The 6,708-nt window shown below is 39.9% G+C and overlaps 1 long non-coding RNA gene across 4 annotated transcripts in view; it reads right to left on the bottom strand.

Moving 5' to 3' along the window:
* Nucleotides 1–2,944: 2,944 nt before the first annotated feature.
* LOC137304671 (uncharacterized) overlaps nucleotides 2,945–6,708 on the bottom strand; it is a 78,511-nt gene continuing 74,747 nt past the window's right edge. For all 4 annotated transcript variants that reach the window (XR_010958606.1, XR_010958607.1, XR_010958608.1 and 1 more), the window contains exons 4-5: nucleotides 5,933–5,998; nucleotides 2,945–3,357 (exon numbers count right to left, since the gene is read on the bottom strand). This is a non-coding gene — a long non-coding RNA (uncharacterized lncRNA). The remainder of the gene's footprint in view (nucleotides 3,358–5,932; nucleotides 5,999–6,708) is intronic.

Below are 6,708 nucleotides of genomic sequence, written 5' to 3'. Positions count from 1 at the left end.
CAGATAAAGCCAGTTAATATATTCCCACCAGGAAACATCCTTTGCTCAAAAATAGCTGCTGCAACCAGACTTAAAGAAAACCAATCCTCACACAAGACAACGTGCCCCAGAAAATTCCTTTGTGTAAAATTAATTTATTTTTTAAAGCTGCATTTTAGCAGTTTATTAAGTTCTGTGGGGATAAGTACTAAATAAACACAGCTGTAACTGCAACTCTTAGAAACCATCAGCTCATCTTAAAATTTTTCTGCTTCAAGTTCATGTGCAACCAACGATGGGAGATGCCTCTAACAGTCTCCAGTCCTAACCTCCAACTGATCTGATTCCTTAATACTGACAACATCCAATTTCAATGGGAGAAGCTTTTTTTAACCTTGTGAAACACAAACAAGGTGACAAAGGAGTTGAAATGCTGGTGTCAGCTTAAAATGGGACTTGAGGCATGATGATTTAACATTTATGATTTGAGATAGCTCAATAGGACAGTTACTGTGCCATTCCTAAAACCACAATCTGCCCTTGATCCTAAGCTCAAATAAAGGGAAGAAACCCATTAAAGCATAACACCTGTCAGACCTATTTTTAAAACTGACAGCAATGTCTGCAAATAGATTTTTCCTCCTGCAGTACAGAATCTTCTAAAGATGAGGGAAGTAAAAAAATTGGATAGGGCCTGTTATTGGGCGGGGGTGGCACGATCCGCTGTTGCCCCGCGCCAAATGGTCCCTGCGCAGGCAGGACGAGACTTTCATCAGGCCTGAGGACTTACCTGAAATCAGCGTTGAATGATGATTCCATGCAATTCGCACTTTCCACCAGCAGGGGAGCTCCGATCTCTTAAAGGCAGACTATCTCTTAAAAATCTCTTAAAAGTAGCTGGTACCTGTTGTTTGCTGAAAGTAACAGTCTGCTGTCTGCACAGAGTCTGAACGGAAATCAGACATCGCACATGCAAAACACAGATACAGCTCCCATCCCAATGTTTACAAATTGATGAATTATGTTAAAACATCGAATAAAGGTTGCGCACTACTAAATCCCACATCCTCCAATCTACATGCCAGACCTCACCAATCAGCCGATCTGCAAGAGTGCGTGCACCAAGGATCTCTGCTGATGCACTAGAGGCCTTGGTGCAAGAGGTGGACAGAAGGAGGGACATCCTATATCCACAGGGGTGGGATGCAAGAGGCCCTCCTGATATATGGCCAAGAGGCAGTAGGGGACGAAGTCAATGCCAGGCGCACAGCATCATGAATATGGATGGAGTGCAGGAAGTTCAGTGCTTTGATATGAGTGAGGTCAAGATGAGTGAGGTCAACCGTCAAGTGGTGTCTCCTACCAACTACACCACTAGCCGCATCTACTGCTCCATGCACTACACCCCCCATCACCAACATACTCTTTCAATCAGTACTCAACTCTTCCAATCAGATGCTTCCTCTCACCCTTACACATTACCATTGTTGCAAGCCGCCCACTCAACTCACAGGCCAAACACACTGGCAGCTGTTCAACCTTGTCAGGCACATCACCCAGACACGCGTCTTGCTTTCTTGCAGGAGAAGGTGGTGGATATCAAGAGGCAACAAGTGGCCGTGGCATTTAGCCCATCAAGCCTGATCTGCCATTCAATGAGATCATGGTGGACCTGTGACCTAACTCCATATACCTGCCTGAACCCCATATCCCTTAATACCCTTGTATCATAGAAACAATCAATCTCAGATTTAGAATTCATAATTGAGCTAGCATCAACTGCCATTTGCAGAAGAGTGTTCCAAACTTCTCCCACCCTTTGCATGTAAAAGCGTTTCCTAACTTCACTCCTGCATGTCCTGGCTCTAAATGTTGGGCTATGTCCCCGCGTCCTAGAATTCAAGTACAGGAGACCTCCAAAAACAGTTATAAATGTCTCGGCAGCCAGAAGCAATAATCCAGCCACTAATCTGTAAATCCTGCATGGTCCCTTTAAATAGTGCTGGTGGGGGGTCCTCCAGGCACTCGAAGACACGTTCGGATGGTCGAGGTTAAGACTGTGTGTTGAGTTGAGCATTAAGTCCCAAAATGGTGTCCATCACTTTAAATCAGCGTTGCACACTGTATCCATTTTATCCTTACTTTACATTCTTCCAGTGTTTGTTATCTGCGCCTGCGCTAACTCCTATTCCAAGGTGGCATCCAGCTTACGTCACGCTGGAAACATGCGTGCGCAGCCAAGACGCCATCTTGGCACTTCGGGAGGCCGCTTAGCGCCGAAACAACAGGCGCGACACGGCCCAATTTAAGGCCCGAGGAGTTTTGCCTCTTCCTGTGGAAGTGATATCTATTGGATCTGTTAACTGGCGGTTGTGTTTCTAAATCAGCTTCACTATATGAAGATTACTGGTATATTGAATTTTAATTTATGAATTTTGATGAAAGAATGCCTCATCTCACCAGTTTTCACAAATCCCACTTTGTTGTAATAAAATTTAGGTAGAAATTATTCTTTGTAAATTTTGACAGCTGAGTATTTTAAAGTAGAATTAGGGAACCATAAAGCACCATAAGAACACATGCTAATTCATAATATTCTTTGACAATATACAAATTTTAATCTTGTGTGCTTTTCTTTTGTTGAGCTGCTGAAATGTTACTGTGGACTCCTCAAAGATTTAATGGTTATTCTTGGTCCTTCCCAATGATTCTGACTGTGTTGCTGTATAGGGGTGATTGTTTCAATTGGGTGTTCCCAGTGGGGAGCGGTACTCCTAAGGAGCACAGGTCAGGGAACAGTGAGATCTGCAGCACTGGAGACGCCCCTTACACCTTACAGGTGTTTTCATGACAACTTCAACTTTACTGGAATAGGCTTGTTTCCATCCAGTCCACTTAGAGAACATTACAATAACTTACTAGGAGGACAAGCCAGGATCTGTATAACACTGTATGGTCAAGTCTTTGCTTTTTGACAATTTATTCATGTCATGCTTAAAACTGTTTTTGTAACTTATTTAATTCCCCCATTAAAACGATGCAACTTCTGTCCTATGAGGCAGCTGCTAGTGTTCCTGGTTTGCCTCATGTATACTGCAGGGGCGGATTCAGAGATCAGGAGCAACAATAGAACAACTGCTTATATGTAAGATTTGCACATGCGCGTTTACTCAAACGTTACAATTACAATCTTCTGCTTCCCTGGTGTCAGGGAAAGTCTGAACAGGCCAGGATTACATTATGGGCAGGCAGAGCGCTCGGCCTACCCGTCAGTAGAATGATGTGCTGGTCCAACTGGCCAACTTTGTTTGCCATCAGTGGGATATTTTCACAGGAAACAAGTCCACCTCCCCAGGAGTTGTTGTGAGCCTCTGCAAACTGTGAGCACAAAATATTTTTCTACCAGAAAGTTGTGTCAACAGAAACATTTATGATTACAGACAGAAATCTCAAAATATCACAGGAACACCACAGCATTAAACTTGAATGGTTTTGATTGTTAATTGATTAAATCACATCTGCAAATGAACCTTCCTGTGTATGTGGAGTTCTGATTAGCTACAACTGCATGTTATGCTGCTGCCTTTGATGTAATGTTAACCTATATGGAGTTATTTTTGTACAAAAACTTAGTTCTGTAATTAACAGTGCAATGTTCTAAATTAGCATTCTAAATTTGGAATGAAATTAATAATTCAATATTTGTTAAAAATATATAAATGTTTAACCAGTTCTATGCTCATTGACAGTATTTGTTTCTAGAACTGCAAACAATAAGCAAAGAGAATCCTAGAACTGGCATGTACAATTTATTAAGCTGGCAAAATATTGAAGGTTTGGCAAAGGTAAGATTTAAGCTGGATTACTTTGTGCTAATGGACCCAAACTCATGATACAGAGCAGGGGTTTCTTGTTTGTGGTAGTAATTAAAACTCTCTTTATCCAGATACTGGACTATGTATATCTGAAGATTGTGATTGCAATTTTGTAAAGTATTTTTCTATAAATAAAGTGCTGAATACAACTTTTGATTGTCATTTAATGTGATTATACAGGTTTACTTGTTATGGTTATCTAAATGTTCTGAAAACAAAACCCTCATACTATATACAGTACTAATGATGTTTCCAGTATATAATGGGAATCTTTTAGTAATGGGAACTTAACTGAGAACCCTTCACTAAAAGAGGACTCTGAGTGGAACTGACTGATAATTGAAACTGTGAAAGCAGCAAATTCAGTTGCAGAAGCGGTCATAAAATATTAGTGACTCAAAGGCTCTTTAAAGACTGAGGTGCATTCTGTGTTTCTGATTTACTGTTTCCCGTAAGGTGAATTGAATTGAATGCTTTATAAAATGTAATTGAGAATCTGTCAGTGCACTGACAGGTTGGGCATTCTATAATGGGGTTACTGTTTACCGTTGCTGAGGTTCATTGAATGGATTTTTAGGGATTGAACAATGGAAGTTTGTTATTCCAGTTTCTAGTATAAGCAGTGACACCATGGGGTAAAAAATTCTTTTCTGCTGTGTGTAGCAGCATCATAAATATGTCCAGGAAGAATTCCTCTGTTTAGTATTCATAGGGAGAATTGTAAACAGGTTCTTTTAGAACTCAGTTACGATTCTTTATCAACTGATTTACAATGTAGCAGCCAGAAGAATCCTCACCCCAGTGTTAGCAAGAATATTAACAAGTCACATGCTCCTTGAACTTTCTTAAATTTCACTTGATTTGAGTTCTGCAGGACATAGTAACTGATATATCCGCCATATGTAAAAATAAATTGCATGTTTATTATGGTTGATTTGAGTTTCAATAAATATTTTAGTTCTTTTATGTTGCCTTTTTCAGATTCAAAATATTCAACAACAACAACTTGCATTTATATAGCACCTTTAATTTAGTAAAACGTCCCAAAGGGCTTCACGAGCGTTATCAAACAAAATTTGACACTGAGATATTTGACGAGGAGATATTAGGACAGGTGACCAAAAGTTTGGTCAGAGATAGGTTTTAAGGAGGGTAGAGAGGCGGAGAGGTTTAGGGAGGGATTTCCAGAGCTTAGGGCCTAGGCACCTGAAGGCACGGCCGCCAATGGTGGAGCGATTTAAAAATTGAGGATGCACAAGAGGCCAGAATTGGAGGAGTGCAGAGATCTTGGAGGGTTGTAGGGCTGGAGGAGGTTACAGAGATAGGGAGGGACGAGGCCATGGAGAGATTTGAAAACAACAATGAGAATTTTAAAATCGAATTCTAAGCTTCACTGTATTTTTCTACTTATTAATTGACTTCTATTTAATTTTATTTATTTTAGTATGAGAGATCTAAAGTGTTTTATTATGTTTTTATCTCTTTTGAACTAATTCTGTGAATTTTACTGCTATCAACGAGTCACTCCTCATAGCTCTAGCAGTGAGGTCACTCAGCTTCCTGGCCCATAGGGGACCTAACCAAAGAGAGAGCTGCCTATCCATCCATTCTTTTACAAGGAATGGCAAATGAGGCTTAAAGAATTGTCAGTGATAAATATTTATCCATAAACACAATACAAATTGCATGTTGGGAGAAGCTAGCAAACAGTTAACAGATTGAACCATAGATGCTTTACAGCATATAGGACGGCCATTCGGTCCATTGTGCCTCTGGCAGCTCTTTGCTAGAATAATCCAAAACTAATCCCACTGCCCTGCTTTCTCTCCCCAGGTCAATGTACAGAACTGTTTCTATATTGAATAAATGTACAAAGTGTGACTTTCTGTTACTCACTCTGCTCCATTCTATAAGTATGTTGCCAGCCTCAAAAATTAACATTCAATTATTTTGGTTAGCAAGTTTGTAAATTATGAAAATTAACATTAGACGTGCAATGATTTCAGACTCAGTTTCTTGGTACAATTCTAAACAGTAAAATTAATTGGTAATGTTAATTAAATGATGATGTTGCAAACCTGTATCCTTCTGCAATACTCTCTGTAAACTGTGTAGCAGGAAATAGTGCTGCATTGTTAGAAAACCTGGAATATGTTAAAAGACAGCGATCATTTAGAGTTGTAGGGGAATCTGAACATCATCAGGCACGGTGTTGCAGTACTGCTTTTAGTAACACTTACATTTTCAACTTTTAATGGTTCTCGGAAATTCATAATTTACTTTTTTCAGGCTGCTTAATCTTTTTAGTGTTGGAAAAATAAAGTTCTGTACATTACAGAATCTTTCGAATGGAGTAAGGTGGAAGAAGCAGTTCTCAATAACAAAAAGTATTAGAAAAGGCTAAACTAAATTTAGAGAGGAAAGTGGAAAATAGTCAGGACCATGACAAAGTGGTCATTTTGACTTTGTGCGATAGTGTAAAACAGGTGATGGCGAGTCACTTCACACCTGCCTATTCTCCCCCCACCCATTTGACTTCAATGGAAATAAAAATGGGAATTGATGTAAAACGGGCTGCCGACTCGGCCTCACCTGTTTTACACTATCGCACAAAGTCAAAATCTACCCCAAAGTGTGTTTTCCTTATATTGCAGTTGAAGGTCGGTTAGAGGACAAATAAAACCATTCCACGATGGCTTGGGGAGGATTATAAATGATGTCAAAGGCATGGTAGAAGAGTCAAACTGACACTTTGGCCTGGATTTTCCTCTGAATTACTGCCCACTTTGGGATGGTAAACAGACTAAAATGTATTCTTAAAGGTACCGCGTCAAATCCTCCACAAAAAAAAACA

This window comes from Heptranchias perlo, chromosome 38 (assembly GCF_035084215.1).
Source record: "Heptranchias perlo isolate sHepPer1 chromosome 38, sHepPer1.hap1, whole genome shotgun sequence".
NCBI lineage: Eukaryota > Metazoa > Chordata > Chondrichthyes > Hexanchiformes > Hexanchidae > Heptranchias > Heptranchias perlo.
This window is presented reverse-complemented; position numbering and strand designations above follow the sequence as displayed.